This window comes from Anabrus simplex, chromosome 1, assembly GCF_040414725.1.
Source record: "Anabrus simplex isolate iqAnaSimp1 chromosome 1, ASM4041472v1, whole genome shotgun sequence".
Lineage (NCBI taxonomy): Eukaryota > Metazoa > Arthropoda > Insecta > Orthoptera > Tettigoniidae > Anabrus > Anabrus simplex.
In genome coordinates, this window is record NC_090265.1 from 733,070,843 (window position 1) to 733,092,012 (window position 21,170).

General features: G+C 40.1%; 1 protein-coding gene across 2 annotated transcripts in view; it reads right to left on the minus strand.

Moving 5' to 3' along the window:
• The window catches only part of LOC136856859 (zinc finger protein 83), a 214,685-nt gene that overhangs the window by 68,288 nt on the left and 125,227 nt on the right, over nucleotides 1-21,170 (minus strand). The window contains exon 1 of one of the 2 annotated variants that reach the window (XM_068225190.1): nucleotides 7,337-7,419. The exons of the other annotated variant lie outside the window; for it this stretch is intronic. The gene's annotated coding sequence lies outside the window, so the exon portion shown is untranslated. Of the gene's footprint in view, nucleotides 1-7,336; nucleotides 7,420-21,170 lie in introns of those variants that run through there. 2 annotated transcript variants of the gene reach the window in all.

Here is a 21,170-nt window from a genome sequence, read left to right on the forward strand (position 1 = left end):
AGGAGAGATCCTCACTTGGACTATGTGCAAGTAGGGTAGCATCCTGCTTCATGAATTTACCGAGCTCAGAATATTTTAAGCAAGCCTCGGACCTATGGGAGTAACGGAGTCCCACTTCCATTTGACAGGCGAGGGACTCCTTGGAAACAACTTGGCGAATGAAATGGAATTCGATGAGGAGCTATCAATATTAATGGGGTTTATGGAAGAAAGAAAGTAGAACTGGCTGAGTCAGCAAAGAGGATGCATCTGGATGTGCTAGGAGTGATATTCAGATAAGGGGAGATAACGAGGAAGAGATAGGAGATTATAAAGTGTACTTGACGGGTGTTAGAAGGAGAAGGGCAGAGTCTTTATCAGGAATACCATTGCACGCAACATAATTTCTGTTAGGCATGTAAATGAGCGAATGATGTGGGTAGATTTGTCAGTTGGAGGAATTAGGACTAGAATTATCTCCGTGTATTCACCATGTGAGGGTGCAGATGAGGATGAAGTTGACAAGTTTTATGAAGCATTGAGTGACATCGTGGTCAGGGTCAGCAGCAAGGATAGAATAGTGCTAATGGGCGATTTCAACACGAGAGTTGGGAATAGAACTGAAGGATACAAAAGGGTGATTGGTAAATGTGGGGAAGATATAGAAGCTAATGGGAATGGGAAGTGTTTGCTGGACTTATGTGCTAGTATGGGTTTAGCTGTTACGAATACATTCTTCAAGCATAGGGCTATTCACCGCTTCACATGGGAGGCTAGGGGTCCCAGATCCATAATAGACTACATCTTAATTGACTTTGAATTCAGGAAATTTGTTAGGAATGTACCAGTTTTCCAGGGATTTTTCGATGATACAGACCACCATCTGATCTGTATTGAACTAAGTATTTCTAGGCCTAGGATAGAGAAAGTGAAATCTGTCTGCAAACGAATAAGGGTAGAAAATCTCCAGGACGAGGAAATTAGACAGAAGTACATGGATATGATTAGTGAGAAGTTTCGAACAGTGGACAGTAAGCAGGCTCAGGATATAGAAAATGGGTGGCATACAGGGATGCTGTAGTAGAAACAGCAAGGGAATGCCTAGAAACAACTGTGTGAAAGATGGGAAAAGGCGAACATCTTGGTGGAATGATGAAGTGAGAGCAGCTTGTAAACGTAAAAAGAAGGCTTATCAAAAATGGCTCTAAACAAGGGCTGAGGCAGACAGGGATTTGTACATAGATGTACATAGAGCGAAACAAATAGTTGTTGAATCCAAAAAGTCATCATGGGAATATTTTGGTAATAACCTGGAAAGGCTAGGTCAAGCAGCAGGGAAACCTTTCTGGATAGTAATAAAGAATCTTAGGAAGGGAGGGAAAAAGGAAATGAACAGTTTTTAAAGTAATTCAGATCCCAGGGAATCACTGGAGAGGTGGAGGGAATATTTTGAACATCTTCTCAACGTAAAAGGAAATCATCATGGTGGTGTTGCGAACAGCCAAACTCATGGGGAGGAGGAAAATGATGTTGGTGAAATTATGCTTGAGGAAGTGGAAAGGATGGTAAATAAACTCCATTGTTATAAAGCATCAGGAATAGATGAAATTAGACCTGAAATGGTGAAGTATAGTGGGAAGGCAGGGATGAAATGGCTTCATAGAATAGTAAGATTAGCATGGAGTGTTAGTAAGGTACCTTCAGATTGGACAAAAGCAGTAACTGCACCTACCTATAAGCAAGGGAACAGGAAGGACTGCAACAACTATCGAGGTATCTCATTAATTAGTATACCAGGCAAAGTATTCACTGGCATCTTGGAAGGGAGGGTGCGATCAGTCATTGAGAGGGAGTTGGATGAAAACCAGTGTGGTTTCAGACCACAGAGAGGCTGTCAGGATCAGATTTTCAGTATGCGCCAGGTAATTGAAAAATGCTACGAGAGGAATAGGCAGTTGTGTTTATGTTTCGTAGATCTAGAGAAAGCTTATGACAGGGTACCGAGAGAAAAGATGTTCGCTATACTGGGGGACTATGGAATTAAAGGTAGATTATTAAAATCAATCAAAGGCATTTATGTTGACAATTGGGCTTCAGTGAGAATTGATGATAGAATGAGTTCTTGGTTCAGGGTACTTACAGGGGTTAGACAAGGCTGTAATCTTTCTCCTTTGCTGTTCGTAGTTTACATGGATCATCTGCTGAAAGGTATAAAATAGCAGGGAGGGATTCAGTTAGGTGGAAATGTAGTAAGCAGTCTGGCCTATGCTTACGACTTGGTCTTAATTACAGATTGTGCCGAAACCCTGCAGTCTAATATCTTGGAACTTGAAAATAGGTGCAATGAGTATGGTATGAAAATTAGCCTCTCGAAGACTAAATTGATGTCAATAGGTAAGAAATTCAACAGAATTGAATGTCATATTGGTGATACAAAGCTAGAACAGGTCGATAATTTCAAGTATTTAGGTTGAGTGTTCTCCCAGGATGGTAATATAGTAAGTGAGATTGAATCGAGGTGTCGTAAAGCTAATGCAGTGACCTCATACTTGCGATCAACAATATTCTGTAAGAAGGAAGTCAGCTCCCAGATGAAAATATCCAAATTAATTCACTTCCTATGTATTTGAAACTGTCAATAATTTCAAGGCTTTGACTACCATTTTTCACAATGCCTTTCCCTTGTCTTTCCTCTCTTGACATCACCATGATCTTGACTCTGCGCTAATTTTCTTACAATACTTTTATCGTAGCCTGTTTTCTTTCAAGTCTATAAGAAACATCACTTTTGCTACAAAAGCAATGTACTAGCGGCAGAGTATTCGGCTATATTCAGCTTCATAACTGTCCACAGGGCACAAATACGTTTTATTTTATAGTTCATTGCAACCTTTAAAGTAATCTACTTTTTTGCCTGGTGAACGGCGATTAGAAAGCATGTTATATTGCACATTTTATGCAAACTCCATGCTGATGATACAGATGCTGATTCCCATAGGGAACCTGAAATAATTGTCTTGAATGAGTAAATTTATAATACCAATATAGTTGGTCCGTTATTGGACATTATAAATTTTCCAGCTACTCATTCCTGGTTACCAGCATTTTGCCCCAGTCTGCTAATTTGGGCTCGTCAGCTGGAAAATTTATAATGTCCAATAACAGACCAACTATATTGGTATTAACACCTTCCTGAACGAATGTCATTATGTCCTTACATGATATACATATATTATATGGAGTATCACAGTTAGTTGTGTTACATTAAGATGAAACATGTCCTAAAATTTGTGTTAGTCCTACGTAATTTAGGGCAAATAAAGTATTGAATAGGAGGAAACTCTATCTCAAATTAAGTCGATTGGAGGTCAATTCGGACTTAACTATGAAGTTTATAAACTACATCAGGGTTATGTACACCCCTCCAGGCTTGCACTATCTGATAACATCCTGGGCCAGCGCTCATAACACCTGTTTCTCATGCATGCAGAATTGTGACCTTAACATGCCTGGCCTACACTATGTATTTTCCACCTTTTTATATCTTTGGCCAACACCCTCAATCTTCAAAAAGTCTTTCAGTTTCTCCTGCAATTCAGGTGAAGTAGGCCAGGCCGATTGACTCAGATGGCAGACCACTGGCATCCTGAATTCAAAGGTAAGAGAGGTGGTGGTATAAAATTTCTAATCACTAGATTACGGTATGTGCTAAAAGACTGAACTCAACTCCAAATCTCTCTGCAGTGTTCGTATGGAGTGTGCCCAAATAACGCTGTTGATGGTGATTTGTCTGTCGGCTGGCGACGTTAAGCCTTGAGCAGACCCCTTGGGTGTTATTCAACAGGACAAGTCTTTGTGTTGACAGCCTACCTCATTATCATCTCATATCCAGGTGCACATATTGCCCATGGGCTTCAAAAGGAAAAAGGCAAGCTGAAAGAACAAATAAATAACCATCACAAATCAACTCGGAACTTGTGAAAAATGAAGTAATAACAAATATCTCTGTCATTATTCCTCATACAGCAAAAATAGAAGTAAGAAATTACATTTTGCATAACTTCCATAACGTACAGTTTTTCTTCTAATATAACGGAAATATCTGACATTTCTTGATTGATCTCCTTAATTCTGATATTCCACTGTGTACGCCTGCAATAACACAACCCAGCTATCTCCAAAATACAGTGATGTGCTCTTAACCCCATCTATCTCAGCTCTACAGGGGCAAAGAATTTTGTATTTACATTTTCTAATTATTTCTTAGAACATTTTTTATCAAGTTTAAAAAACTGCAAACAGCCAAATCAAGCTAAGAGCAGCTGTCTCGACAATCTGCTCGTTCTACAGCAGTTCAGCAATCTCCTTGCTAGAAAGAATGAGAGCTACCCCAGCGAAACTGAAGTCGCCGTGTTGATGCATGCACTTGAAGACTCCTAGTCCTGTGGGTGGGAGTAGGCAACCCTCGAGATTCACAGCGTCTTACGGCCACAGGCCAGCTAGCTTGGGTAAGGCATGTTAGTTGTATTAGTTAACACTTGAAGTGTTCAGCACCACGCACCAGAGGCTACAATGAAAAATATCAATATATTAAGAGTACAGCCATTTGCACTTTGTCTTGTTAATAAAAATAGAGCTTTTTTTAATTAAGATAATTAGAATTAAAGTATATATTTTTGGATCTCAGTATGTATAAAGTTTTTGAGGGTATTCATTGATGGTAAATGTACAGGATTTCTTTTTCAATACACAATGGAAAATATTTAGGTTCCCAGCATGCAGACAGAATCAAGCGCGAAGTACAAAAATTTTGTATTTTGTTGGTGTACACCCATGGGTTTGCCCAGTAGCGTAGCCAGGATCAAGCAATTGGAGGGGAGTGGTATAAGTACAAAATGCTGATAGAACATAATAAATGTGCATGTGTGGTGCGCGGATGCATCACCTGACATTATAATGTCACTGATACAAGTGAATTATGTTGATAGTCAGATTGTAGTATACTACAAAATTTTACATTAAAATACAGAACAAGAACAAAATAATCAAGGTCAACAGTTTTACAGCGAATGGTATGTTCAGTTTATAATCCAAAATCCAACTTTTGAGGCTTTTTAGAAAATAGATTCAAGAGATCTGTTGGTTTTACAATTATGTCTCTGAATGTTTATTTACTTTATTGTTAGTTTCTGTTTATTTTCTTTTTGTAAACATTTGGGGGGGGGGGGGTTCTAACCCACCAGCGAAACTGGCTACGCTCCTGGATTTGCCTGTAATGGTGGTAGGGGCTGTGAATTTTATAGTGTTGTACTTGTGTTACGGGTTAAGTTTTTGCAAGTTTTGTGGCACTCCTCGTGAATATAACAGTGTTATTCATCGTGAGGAATACTTTCCCACATCTGTCGTCACTGTGCCTACACTCAGTAAGCGAGTGAAACTGTAAAATATCGTCTAAACTTCACTCACTGAGTTTAGGTTAGACGATATTTTACAGTTTTCAAAGAAGTTCCAGTACGTGTTCACTGCATGCTAATGCTGAAAAATAAAGAGAGTTTTGAGAAAATCTGAACGTCATTTCTTCCACAATGTCAAATATTGACATAAAAATATTCAAATAAACCTACTTCCGACTTGTGTGTGGTTAATCTAATATAACAAACAAGCATGAAGCAAAAATCTGAAGTGGTCAGACATGTTGTGAGATGGACAGCAGGCAAGGGTATGGTGATAAAAGGGATTAAAAGTCAGGTTGTGTGTTCCACAAATAGGAAGAGTCCTCTCAGTTTTAATGACTGTGTTTATGGGGTGAAAATCCCGTACGAGGATCAATTTAAATACCTAGGTGTTAATATAAGGAAAGATCTTCATTGAGGTAATCACATAAATGGGATTGGAAGTAATTATAGGGTACAGATCACTGCACACGGTTATGTGGGTATTTAGGGGTTGTAGTAAGGATATAAAGGAGAGGGCATATAAGTCTCTGATAAGACCCCAACTAGAGCATGGTTCCAGTGTATGGGACCTTCACCAGCGTTACTTGATTCAAGAACTGAAAAAAATCCAAAGAAAAGCAGCTCGATTTGTTCTGAGTGATTACCGACAAAAGGGTAGTGTTATAAAAATGTTGTAAAGTTTGGGCTGGGAAGACCTGGGAGAAAGAAGATGAACTGCTCGACTAAGTGGTAGGGTATGTCACAATAATAATTATTAAATTAATGTTGAAATGGTCCACCTAGTCTCTAGTTTAGTAAAATAATTCAAAACATTGCATATTTTAGTACTGAAAAGGTGGACCAATACGACATTAATTTAATAATTTTTATTGTGATCAAAATTCAATATTGATCAAAACCATGAAGTTTATATTTCTTTGAAATCATTTATGAAAAGGCTAGGAAAACAACAGATAGGGAACCTGCCACCTGGGCGACGCCCTAAATGCAGATCAGTATTGATTGATTGATTGATTGATTGATTGATTGGTTGATTGATTGATTGAACATTGTAATCCTAGCATAATTATATTACTACCATTGCCGATCGTATAGTTAGACAGCAAATCCGGTGCGTAATGTAATAAAATGTTCTGCACAAAACTGAATTATAGGGTACGGCCTAGGGCAGTAGGAACAGACGGATTCCCTTATGAGACTCACAGTTGAAGAATATAAGAACAAAAGGGATGATATGTAAATATTTCGTATGGTACTCCTGTGTAATAAAGTATTCGTAGTGCTTACTCATTCTCTTTGGTGCTAACATCACGTAACACCTACCCGAAAAAATTAACTGCTGTGTGTGTTAGTCACTAAATGTTGATTACAAAAATGTGAATCAAGTGACAGGGGTTATAAAACTGATAAGTAAATGAGGTACCAGAGTACGGTAATACGAAGAGCAAAACATGAATTGTGGGTTTTAAATGAGGGCAACAGGAACTGATGGCATAGCTGTTGATATTCAGCACTTGGTTGATTACGATATTTCCATGGTAATATTGCATGCTGACCTAGTACGGTACACAGCGAGAGGAAGTAAATATCGAGTCTAAAAGCAAATAAAATTACAAAAAATACGAGACTGAAGAAAAAAATCACTAGGTTTACAATTACTAAGATAACGTTTTTAACCTACTGTAGCCTACATCTAAAATACCCACAACGCCGTCTTCTCGCCCCTGCAATCAAACAAGCATTTGTAATTATAAGCGATTATGAAGTTCCAGTACTGGCGGAGTGTTTTACAATAGGAACCGGGGCTAACCAATACTCTCAAAAGTGGTTCAAATACGGTATCTACTAAACTAAGGTCGCGTGGCTTAGCCTATGACATGCATAAATTCTTCTGCACCCACCTGACGTTCTGAAGAGATTCTTTTCAAGATGAAGTTGTCCCTAAATTAAGTGAATGTGAAAGGGAATGAAGTAAATATCCATGACCTTGAAGTCGATCTGAGCGCTTGGCGGGATGTCCTGTAACAGTATATCTACTGTATTATACATGCAACGAATTCTCATATTGAAACTCATCTTTTTTTTCTTTAGAATTTGTTTGTTTAACATCGCACCGACACAGTCTTACGGCGAAGGAATCGGCCGTGGCCTTAATTAAGCTACAGCCCCAGTATTTGCCTGGTCTGAAAATGGGAAACCACGGAAAACTATCTTCAGGGCTACCGACTGGGGTTCGAACCCACTATCTCCCGGATGCAAGCTGACCGCTGCGCACCCCTAACCGCACGGTAGATTGACTTAGGTAGGGCTGGTGATTATTATTTTAGTAATAACTAGCATGTACCCGCGGCGTTCCCGCGTTTATTAATTCAACTGTTTTGTTTAATAAAAAACTATATTTTCCTTATAGAGCTTCCAGCTGAACTACATTAGTGTCCTTCCAAATGGAGCTAAGATATATAGTGCGTTTGCCAGTAGCGTAGCCAGGATTTCAGTTTGGGGGGGGGCATTCATCCAGAATTTTATTTTGATAGTTTAGGTGGTGTAGAATACCGAAAAAAGAAATGGGTGTCCTTGGATCCAAGTAAGAGTGGTGGATTCGTGCGGATTCCGGAAGCTAATAGTAATATTCTTCTTCTTCCCCCGATTTTCCCACATCTATAGGGTCGCGGGTGCGAACTGTGTCGCACATGTGGATTTGGCCCTGTTTTACGGCCGAATGTCCTTCCCGACGCCAACCCTATATAGAGGGATGTAATCAGTGTTGTGTGTTTCTTTGGTGGTTGGTAGTGTAGTATGTTGTCTGAATATGAATATGTTGGGACAAACACCTAGTCCCCAGCCAGAAGAATTAATCAGACGCGATTAAAATCCCCGACCCAGCCGGGAATCGAACCCGGGACCGTCTTAACCGAAGGCCTCAACATTGATAATTCAGCCAATGAGTCGGACTCCAGAAGCTAATATTAATGTACCGATTATATATAAAATGCTCAATAAAAGTACATTGTTAAAACTCCTGGGGGATCTGGACTTCTTGGACGACACCCCCCACCCCCACCCCCGTCCCCCGGCTACCTTTGTTACTCCCATCCCAACATAACTGCAGCATTTCATATATTCCGAGTACAAGTGAAATGAATGCAAGAATAAACAGTTTGAGTAAGGATGCAATATTCTGGTTTAGAATAAATACGGTAAAGTTATTATAATAATGGTCATGTGATAAGCAATAAAGGAGTAACATTTCATACAAATAATGCGGCAAAGATATACACACACACACGCGCGTCGAATACAGGTTTTTCGTCCTTCTTGTCCATGGCTAGATGATGAAGGCAAGAGAATGATGGCCCACCGTGACTCGTTATTTCGACATTATAAACAAACCCTAGATGACACAGTCTTCGAATCTAACCGCATCTTAAGAAATCGCACAAAGCAGTTAATCAGAAATTTTCGGAATTTAGCTAACAACTTAAATTCTAATCGCGCACGGGACCAGCTTAGAGCTCTGGGAATAGGAAAACATCAACAGAGACAGACAACTTCTGACATTCCACTTGACAAACTGAACAATTACTTTAGTAGAATAAATAATCAACCTACCCAAATTAACTGCACCGACTCACCGCCCTCCTCCAGCCAATCCACCATTCACATTTCACAGTGTCACAGAAAATCAGGTTAAAAGGCTTTGTACTCGATTAAATCAAAGACAACAGGTGTAGATGGTATTCCTATTACTTTTATACATAACATTATGGGTGCTATCTCGCCTATGCTGACGCACATACTGAAATAATGTTTACTAAACGGAACTTTCCCTACTGTCTGGAAAACAGCCAATATTGTATCGGTACCTAAGAATTTAGACCCACAATCACCCTCTGACTATCGTCCTATCACACGAAACAAATACGTAAAAAGATTTATGGAGTTCTTCACCCTCTTAAACGGCAGAGGGATGTATTTCCATTTGAGCTACAGGCCAAATGAATACAGTCATTCTCCCTATTCTTGATTATTGTGACGTTGTCTTAGTTGACATGACGAAAGAAGAAACACTTAAACTTCAACGAGCACGGAATACCTGCCTGCGATTTATTTACAAGATCGGGTACAATGTTCATATCACCCCATACTATCAGGCTGTCTCATGGCTGATGTCTGATAAACGTCGGCAGCTACACACTTTAACGATGGTGATCAGAGTGGTAGCTGAAAGTCAGCCAGTGTATATTTCTTCTAAATTCATCTTTTTATCATCATTTCACAACTTAAATACACGTTCTAGATTCATTCTTTCTATTTCACTGCACCGCACAAATAAAATTAATAGATAATTTGTGGTGACTGTCGCCAGATTATGTAATTCCCTGCCAGTTCAGGTCAAAGAAACTACCTTTTTTAAATAACGATTTAAGGTCACCTGTCGAGACTACCTGCTGAGGACAGCTGACTGAATGGTTGACGTATGAATGTGTGCATTCCTGAGGATTAGCCATTTTTAAGAGTTTTTAATATTAATTAGTTCTAATATTAATTTAGTAAGTAATTTATTTAAATTTATTTTCAATTCTATTAATTTATGTAGTTTTAACTATTTTAAGTATCTCAGTATTTTATTTAAGATTCTGATTAGTATGTGGTTAAGTGTACGAGAGGGCCTGGAGCCCTAACTTCGCCACTGTACTGAAGGCACTAATAAATAAATAAATAAATAAATAAATGAATAAATAAATAAATAAATAAATAAATAAATAAATAAATAAATAAATAAATAAATAAATAAATAAATAATGTAAAGCGTATGGGTATAGATATTTTGTTAGTTGGTAAAGAAAAATACGCGTTACAACATATGTTATGTAGGGTTTACCTTGTCCTATTAGTTTCCAACGCGGTTAGGGCCACGCAGCTGTGAGCTTGCATCCGGGAGATAGTGGATTCGAACCCCACTGTCGGCAGCCCTGAAAATGCTTTCCCGTGGTTTCAAATTTTCATACTAAGCAAATGCTGGAGCTGTACCTTAATTAAGGCCACGGCCGCTTCCTTCCCACTCCTAAGCCTTTCCTATCCCACCGTCGCCATAAGACCTATCTGTGGCGGTGCGACGTAAAGTAAATTGTTAATTACTTTCCTCGCAAGCCTGGGATACAGTATATAGTAGTATAAAGTTAGAGTTTTGTGACGCTAATATTCGTATGTATAATTTTTATTAACGTGTCAGAAACCAACGACACTGAGCTGTTGCCATGTCAACATCGTTTTAAGGGTTACCGATCCAAGCCGGGATTTGAACCTGCGAACTCGGACTCAGAAGGACAGAGACACAACCAACTGAGCCACATGAAAAGAAGGCGTTTGTGATTATTGTTATAAATAGATGCAGTTAGTATTTTTACAAAGGTTTTATGAGGAGCATTTATTAAGGCGTACGTTTTCTTACTGTCCAAAGGTCTCCTTATTTTCGAATTTGACTTAAGGCATCCTGCATTCGATTCCCGGCACTGACAGAGTTAAGAAATGCATGGGATGGGGAGGTTACGTGCCAGATGCGACCGTGCCGGATGCGACCCGGCCATTATCGTGCCAATAGTGACCGAGCGGATAAGCATGGTGCCGCATGCGACCCATCAATCACTTACAACTGATCTACATTAAGAACTGTCACCAAGTGGCAGATTGCTTATAAGTAGCTAACTTGGTCTTTTCTAAAATAAAGGTCTGACACCGTTGTTAGCAGGTTCGAGTTCCGTTGGTCGAAAGAAAAATATAACAATGTTGCTGGCTTTACGTCCCAGTAACTACTTTTATGGTTTAAGGAGACGCCGAGGTGTCAGAATTTAGTCCCGCAGGACTTATTTTACGTGCCAGTAAATCCACCGACACACCGAGCACGTTCACCGGACTGAGCCAGGATCGAACCTGCCAAGTTGGAGTCGGAAGACTAGCATCTCAACCGTCTGAGACGTCTGAGCCACTTAGCCTGGATGAAAAAAAAAATCACCATAAGAATGTTGGCCGGCAGGGCGAGAAAGTTGGTGGTAGACAGTTTCTAATCACTAGATTGCATGCCAAAAGCCTGGATTCAAATCCAAACCTTTTCGCAGTGTTCAAATGGAGTGAGGGGATATGATGCTGTTGATAGTGATTCGGCCGTCGGATGACGACGTAAAGCATTGAGCAGACCCCTTGGTATTATTCGAGAGGAGTAGGCTACGTGCCGAAACCGGGTTTCATCTCTCCCTACTTCATTATCATAATCCCACATCCAGACGAGCAGGCCGCCCAAGGGAGTCGGTAGAAAGACCTCCACCAGCAAGCCGAACACGTCCTCGGACACTCCTGGTGCTAATAGGACATGTTAAGTAAGTAGGCCTAAGTCGTAAATAATTTCAAAGAAGTAGGATCTTTTTTATTGCTAGTGGCATTACGTCGCACCGACACAGACATGTCTTAAGGCGACGATGGGATAGGAAAGGGCTAGGAATGGGAAGGAAGTGGCCCTGGTCTTAATTAAAGTACAGCCCCAGTATTTGCCTCGTGTGAAAGTGGGAAACCACGGAAAACCATCTTCAGGGCTGCCTACAGTGGGATTCGAACCCACTATCTCCCGGATGCAAGCTCAGGGCCGCGCGCCTCTAACCGCATGGCCAACTCGCCCGGTGGGAAAAGATGTAAACGCATTACCATGTTTCTTGTTGTAAAACGAGTTTCTCCCAGAAGTTTTATGTAAAGTAGGGGCAGTAGCTGCTTATAGGACTTATTGAAATGGCATTGCACTTCGTTTAGCTTACCTTATCTTGGGTGATGACACAACTTATCAAATGACAATTTGCTTGTCAACGCCGGTCGCATCCGGCACGGTTACAGATTATGCGGTTGCTAGTGGCACGGGTCGCATGCGGCACGGTCGCATCTGGCACGCCACCGATGGGGAGGACACAACCTTGTTTTTGGGTGCAGTAGAGTTTTCCTTGAGTCTTCCGTAATCGAAATATGTAGGGCCTGGAAGGTAGTCACCTTCACGGAGTGTAGTACCACATTGGTTCCTTTTTTAAGAAGACAAATTAAATAAAGATTCTACTTCCTCACAAACGAAGAACGATATTATCAATTTTACGAACAGTTTCAATAATGCAGCCGGTGTATGTTAAGAGTACAGAAGCTATGATTGTACATGGTAACAATCAAAACCAACAATATCTACTGAAGATCCGTCACCGCACTCGGTAGGACCGGCTTTCTTTTTATATACACCGGGCGAGTTGGCCGTGCGGTTAGGGGCGCACAGCTGTGTGCTTGCATCCGGAAGATAGTGGGTTCAAACACCACTGTCAGCAGCCCTGAAGATGGTTTTCCGTGGTTTCCCATTTTCAAAACAGGCAAATGTTGGGGCTATACATTAATTAAGGCCACGGTCGCTTCCTTCCTGTTCCTAGGCCTTTCCTATCCCATCGTCGCCATAAGACCTATCCGTGTCCGGTGCGACGTAAAACAAATAGAAAAAAAAGATAAATGACCAGACAGTGTTACCTAACAACCGTGCAGGCTATGATATAAGGTATGGAGGATGACCAGACAATGTTAGTAGTATACGCAATCTATGTTCTGGACCATGGCGTCAGCATTTTTCTGCTGAGTCAGCACATCGAGGTCATTGACCCCGGAAAAGGTCATTGACCCCGGAGAAGTTAATTAACCCCATGACGTCATGACCACGTGACCGTGACGTCACGTTGTTTACAAACAAGGCCACGTGCTGGGCAACGTGCTTTTGACAGCTGTCACCTCGACGGGATCTAATCTCATTTTTTCGGACAAGAGAAATTCGCCAACCCCACTGCTGCCATATTAACAGGGCCTAACCTCACTGCTGCCACCTTAACCAAGTGGAGGGCGCCGAATTTAAAATCAACGTGCTTTTGGACAGCTGTCAAGATGACATGTCATAAGTACGTGGGCGCGAAATTTTGATCCTGTGAACGTTGCTAACCTCAGTGCTACCATCTCAACAGGGCCCAACGTCACTGTTGCCATCCTAACCACGTAGGGGCGCGGAATTTAAAAGCCACGTGCTTTTGACAGCTGCTATCTTGACAGGTCCTAACCACGTGGACGCAGATATTGAACTAGTGAACGTTGCTAACCTCACTGCTAACATCTTAGCAGGGCCTAACCTCACTGCTGTCATCTTAACGACGTGGGGGAGCGGAATTTTAAGACCATGTGTTTTGACAGCTTTCATGATGGCAGCCGCCATCTTGAAGGGTTCTAAACACAGGGGCAGGGAATTTTGAATAAGTGAACCTCGCTAACCTCACTGCTGCCGTCTTAAACACGTAGGGGCGAGGAATTCAAAATCTACGTGCTTTTGACAACTGTTATCTTGGCGGGTTCTGACCACGCGTGTGCGGAATTTTGAACAAGAGGACGTCGCTAACCTCACTGCTACCAGCTTGACGGGTCCTAATCTCACTGCTGCCATCATAACGATGTAGAGGGCGCGGAATTTCAACAGCTGTTAAGATGACAGTTGCCATCTTGATAGGTCCTAAACACGTGCACTTGTTTTCGATGCGGAACAAGTGAACGCGTAACCTTACTGTTGCTACAGAACATAGCCAGGATATCTAACCACAGAGGGTTATAGTTTTAAGGCTGGCTGCCCTTCTCGACAGCGAAACGTTACGGAGGTCAGCTCAATCTCTCCTTCTCACATTTACATAGGTCAGCTCAATGTCTCCTCCTCATCCTCCTCCTATTCACAGTTACAGAGATCAGCTAAATCCCTCCTCCTCCTCCTCCTCCTCCTCCTGACAGTTACAGATGTCAACACAATCCCTCATATTCCTTCTTACAGTTTTACGGACAGATGCCCTTCCCCTCGGAGGAAGCCTAACTACACCGTTCAAAGGCTTTACGTCTCTATCCGACGCGTGACCTCCCCTCCTGAACAAGATAAAACATGTTGTTAATCGGAGAAAGCCAAACTACACCGTCGCTAAAGAACAGAAAAAATCATAGATTCGAAACCCCGTTCTCTTTGTTTGTCGTCAGAATAAAAAATCTCTAATACATAGAATCGAATTCTGATTACTCTGATTAATATTATAATAAAAATACCAACACATAACTACAATATAAGAATCCCTTTCTATTAGTTTATTGGATTCGAACACTGAACACTCTGTTGAATGTTAAATTAGAAAAAGAAAATATCTAGAAAAAATCATGGAACACCCGTTTTCTCTGTTTATCGATAGATATTTAATGTTATATACACGCAACACTCTCTATCGTTAAACCGAACACACGCAAAAATACGGACATACATTTCATCACCACGCGCAAACACACACTTTATTTAGCAATTACATTTTGATTATCTGAGACACTTACATGTAAAAAGGAAAGGATATGGTAGTAACACATACCCCTTTTTTCTATCGAATAGCATTGTGAGGTTAGCATAAGGCTTTACGGCCCCATCCGGCAAACAAGCAATTATGAACCGCGTCCTCTCGCTGCGGAGAGTATTTTTTACACAGAATGGTATATACTTAAGCTGAATGGCTTGGACTGCACTGTCCTTTTTGTCGTAAAAACAGGTTCAATTATGTTTTCAGCTGTGTGTGTAGAGGGTGGTGGTGGTGATTATTGTTTTAAGAGGAAGTACAACTAGGCAACCATCCTCTGTGTGCAGAGGGAGAGGGGGAGATGGACTGGAAATGTATTTATCTCTTGTCTGTTATTAACTTACCTTGTTTATATAGTGATGTTACCCATTTAGTCACTACTTACATGTTGTTAATCGGGATACCGCAAGAAATAAACCGCGTGGCCAATTCGCTCGGTATAGATTTGTTACAATCGCATTATCGCATAATGCTACTAGAACTTTACAGTATAAACATATGATTATTAGTTCACCAAAATGCACAGCTTACAGCTGCACGTCCATAACCACGTGGTCAATTCGCTAGGTATAATCGTGTTGCAATGGCATTAACAATTAATGCTACTAGAAATTTACAGTATAAAATATGTTTATTATTACTCTAAAGCTACACATCCCTAACCGCGTAGCCAATTCGCTCTGTATATTTGTGTTGCAATGGCATTAACACATAAGTCTGCTAGAAGTTTACAGTATAATAATATGTTTATTATTACTCTACTGCTACATATCACTAACCACGTAGCCAATTCGCTCGGTATAGTTGTGTTGCAGTGACATTAAACATATAATGCTACTAGAACTTTACAGTATAAAAATATGTTTATTATTACTCTACAGCTACACATCCCTAACCGCGTAGCCAATTCGCTCGGTATAATTGTGTTGCAATGACATTAACAAATAATGCTACTAGAACTTTACAGTATAAAATGTGATTATTATTTTTCTACAGCTATGCATCTCTAACCACGTGGCCGATTCGCTCGGGGATACTGTAAAGAATCTGACCTGGCTATAAATCGAAAGGCACTCATCATCTCTTTCGACTACACAAATACAAAGCTACTGAGCTTGAATAAGAAAATCTCAATCACAGAACCTTGAAGAAAAACTACGGGAAACTACCTTACTGATTTTTCTTTGTATGCCTCTTCTGAATTCCTTACACAAGAAAAAAGCATTTTACTTATACAGCTTGCAACCGCGAGCTATTTACAGCAACCACAGTCGTGAGCAATAAAATTGGGTTAGCATGTTGACCTTTAGTCATAGAAGTCCCGGGTTCGATTTCCGAGAATGACTAGAATTTTAACAAATGCATACAGCATTTAAAACATTACTACGACCACAGAACACATTTTAATCGCAGATTACATTGAAGAAAATACACATACAGTTACCTTTTAATAAAACTATAATCACTGCTATCATTAATAATGGATACATGTAAGCTGGAAGGATTTACTTCCGGTAACCTGGCTAGGAATCGAACCCAGCCTCACGAAAGAGCTCGTAGTAAATACCAAGCAAATGCTAGGAATGTATCGATTATTACTTTCTTCACTGCAGCGTAGTAGTTAATGTGAATATCTATTATGAGTAACCCCGGACGCACTAAAGTTCACAGTCCCTCCTGGATGCCTTTTAGTCGATACCTACAACAGGTGTTTAGTGTTTAGAACACTGAATGTTTGATTGTAACATTTCAAGCTTGTAGATTTGAACACTAGAGACATTTAATTGTCTACTCTAATGTTCAAATCACTAGAATCGAACACTATAGCAAAGGGATAGAGTCGCCTATTTGTGAGCACAAGATAAGGGATCTGTCTCTTTGGACTACACAATTACCATAGCCATTACACAATAAAAAGCATTTTACTTACACAGCTTGCAACCCCGAGCTATTTACAACAACCACAGTCAAATGCAATAAAAAAGGGACAGCATGATGACCTTTAGTCATAGAAGTCTCGGGTTCGATTCCTGACAGTGTCTGGAATTTTATCAAATGCACACAGCATAAAAAATACTACGATGAGATAACACATTTTAATTGCAGACTATATTGAAGAATATTTATATATATATACTTACCTTTGCAGAAAACAATAATCACTAGCATCATTAATAGTAGATAGATATAAGCTTGAAGTATTTGCTTCCGGTAACGTGGCTAGGAATCGAATCCAGCCTTACGAACTATCTTATAGTAAATACCAAGCAAAGGCTAGGACTGGTTTAGAACACTGAATGTTTGATTGTAACATTTTATGCTTATAGATTTGAACACTAGAGACATTTAATTGTCTACTGTAATGTTCACATCACTAGAATCGAACACTATAGTAAAGAGATAGGGTCACCTAGTTGTGAGCATAAGATAAGAGATCTATCTCTTTCGACTACACAATTACACAGCCATTACACAATAAAAAGCATTTCACTTACACAGCTTGCAACCGCCAGCTATTTACAACAACCACAGTCGTGTGCAATAAAATGGGTTAGCATGCTGACCTTTAGTCATAGAAATCCCGGGTTCGATTCCCGACAGTGACTAGAAATTTTAACAAATGTGCACAGCATAAAACATTACTACGATGACAGAACACATTTTAATCGCAAGTTATATTGAAGAAAATATACATACACTTACCTTTCAAGAAAACAATAATCACTACCATCATTAATAGTAGATAGATGTAAGCTCCAAGGATTGACTTCCGGTAACCTGGCTAGGAATCGAACCAAGCATCACGAACAAGCCCATAGTAAATACCAAGCGAATGTTATGACTGAATGTTAGAGCACCCCGACAATATTGCTCCGTCTGAATAATAATATTATAATTGGCTTTTCATCCGGCTAACATTTTTAGTGATTTCGTCGGATGCCGAGGTGGCAAAATACAAAGCAAATGCTAGAACAATATGACGCATCACCCCAACAATATTGATCCCGTCTTTTCGGTAAAATGATTAGCGATGTTACGGACCTACCTCTTTCGACTACACAATCACAAAGCCACTGAGCTTGAATAAAAAATCACAATCACAGAACCTTAAAATATCTTTGAAGAAAACACACATAATATATCGATACCTTAAAGCAGATAAGTGTTATGTCCACTTTTTTGAGATATCGACATATTGGTACAACCAGATTAGTCATGAGAAACGGCATTGAATGCACAGTTGTTCTTTGTCCATGCCAAGTTGGATATACGAGAAAAACAGAAAAACCTAAAATTACTATGTCCTCCCCTGTCTTCTTTACAAGCGCACACAAGTACTATGTCCTGATATCTTCCTTGTTGTCAGGTCTCACGTGCTCAATTGTAGTATCCGTGTGCATTTACTTCACGAAAGAAGAATGGACGTAGATCACATTCTTGATTCATTATTGGCCTTGGCACTTGTTGTTCTGGCGGTCCTGTACGGCAGTTTGTGAGAGATATTGTAATTGTTCCGACTCGCATAATAGTTGTAGGTGTTAATCGTGAAAGAGTGACATGGTGTCAATATTGACTGTGAAGACTGCTTTTATAGTTGTTGTTGTTATACTACATACTACAGCATTAAGTTATCATCTTATTAAACTCATTCCTTATCCATCAAAACAATCAAAACCTCGTATTTGTACTGAAGGCAGTATTTATTTTGCATATGATTAGAAATTAGTGCAGAGTGCAGGTGGTTCGATGAGCTGGAAGAAGAGGAACGTGAAAATAAGGCCTCTGATGAGGTCCAAATTAACTCTCAAAGTAAAGCCACTGTTATGGATGTACTCGGTCAAGGGGAACGAGAGTATGACACTGACCATTTCATGGAGGTCGAGGTACAAAACATTGCAATGGATATTAATAGTGACCATTCATTTTCTTTTTTCGCAGTGTGTACCTACATATCTAGTCCTACAAAACTGTTCCTATTGTGTTTTATAGGGTTTAATAATTCATTGAAGAACTGGTAACTGGTAGAATTCATAGCAATTGCAAACGCTGACGGCACAATGATAACAAATCAGAACCTGCATGCTGAGGAAACAGGTAAGGCTTTCATAAAATGTCAATCAAGCATGTCAACTTTATTTTTCTCATTCAGTCTGTTTTCTAATAATACCATTAATCTGTCTACAGGTGATCCAAATGCAATAGAACAAGATGATCTTACTATTTCCACCAAAACCAATTAGTAGTTTTTGAGGAGAGCAACAATTACAACTTATCAATTCTTGAAAAGTGTGCAGGGGAAGAAAGAGATGAAGGTTTTGAACCTCCAGAGGATGCTGGAAGTGACAATCGTGAATCACAACATACAATGGATGGTAAGATCGAGTTATAAATACATAAAGATTAACAATGACTAATACTTGGTACAAATATTTGCCAATATATCCCGTTTGCCTCTTTCCTCCTGTATTTATCTTTGCAAACGGTCATTATTATTTATAGTTTGTTGTTGCAGAAACCTTACATAATAAGAATGAAGAGGCAGGGCTTGATCAGAATGTTCCTGGTTAAGTTTTCGAGATTGGTATTGCCAATTATATTGCATCAGAAACACCAAAGCGGAAAAGACGACGTTGTGTAGACCCTGCAAACTGGAAGAGAAATGTCAAAAGTAAATCGGCTGACTGGCAAGAGTTACAGCGACGTCAATGGCCGAATTATTCCACTCAAGGCTGTGAAGCTGGATGACTGTGCATGTAGATTCAGATGCCTAACGAACATTACTCGAGAACACCAACAAATACTCTTTGACGAATATTATGGTTTCGATAATAACGAACACCAAAAGAATATGTTGTTCAACTTTGTTAGTGAGCAACCTGTTCAACGGAAGAGAAAAAGGAATCCTGATTCGGAATTCAATAAAGAAGTCAGTAAGAAGTATACGTTGCCAAATGTATCTGGAAATGCAGTTCGAGTATGTTAAAGATTTCTTCTGAATACCTTTGCTATTTCGAAGAGTGTGGTAAACGCGGCTTTGCAGTATAAGAGCCCTCACGGATCCTACTTAGGGCGAGATCGGAGGGCTGGACGACCAGCTCCAACTGCAACTCCATGACGAGTTGTTCGCCAAGTTCGTGCCTTCATTAAGTCGTTTCCGAAAGTTCCTGCTCACTACTGTAGAAAGAAGAGCAATCGTCTCAACTTGGCACCGGACATAAACATACGAACCATGCATTACCTGTACAGCAAGGATGCGAATCGCCCTCAGGTGTCAGAATCTCGATTCCGGGCTATTTTTATAAGTTCGAACCACCCTTAGCCATTTTCATCCCGAAGAAGGATCAATGCTCGAAGTACACCGAGGCAGAACCCACCAAGACAACTACCACCAACTCGGACTATTTGGACCACATCACTCGTAAGTATCAAATACGAGAAATGAAGGAAGAAGGTACCAGAACCGCGGCTGACAGTCCAAAGATTGTGTGTGGAAGTTTTGACCTGCAAGCGATAATCCAAATACCCTTTGCAGGGGACTGCCAAATTTACTATAAGAGAAAACTCTCATTTTAACTTTACAGTTTATGATTCATTCAAGAATGCAACCCACTACTTGTGGGATGACACCCACGGTAGGAAAGAGAGTGCAGAAATTGGCAGCTGCCTGCTGAGTTACATTAAGCACTTACATCCAGAAGTTGAGCATTTAGTCCTGTATGCTGATACATCTGATGGGCAGAACAGGAACCAAAACGTAGTTTTTGCTTTGATTTACGCAATGAATACTAAAATGCACCCTAACTTGAAAACCATAGACTTGAAATTTATGGAGAGTGGGCATAGCTACCTTGAGGCTGACTCAATTCATGCCGCAATAGTGAAATGTCGTAAACACAATACAATTTATAATCCACACGAGTATAAACTTGTAATCGAAATGACCAGAAAGAAGTCTGGGCCTTACACTGTCATTTAACCGAGCTACAACAGCGTATACGACTTAGAACAGCTGCCAAAACAAGTCATGAAGAATCTAACAAGAGATTCTATGAATGAGAAAGTTAATTGGCTTCACGTATTTGTTGAATCTGGTGAAGAATGGTGTAACCCATCTGATTGCAAGGGCTTAATCAACAATTTGCCTTCTGCAAAGGATGTCTGTGATGAAGCTATATGGCCACCGACAGCGGGCAAGGATTATTAGAATGTCCCAAGAGTATTCCAGTGGTGGCCTTTCTGTTGTGTGTCTTTTTTACATTTGATATTCCATTGTACATTTTATTGTATTCAAAGTGCTAACATGTCATAA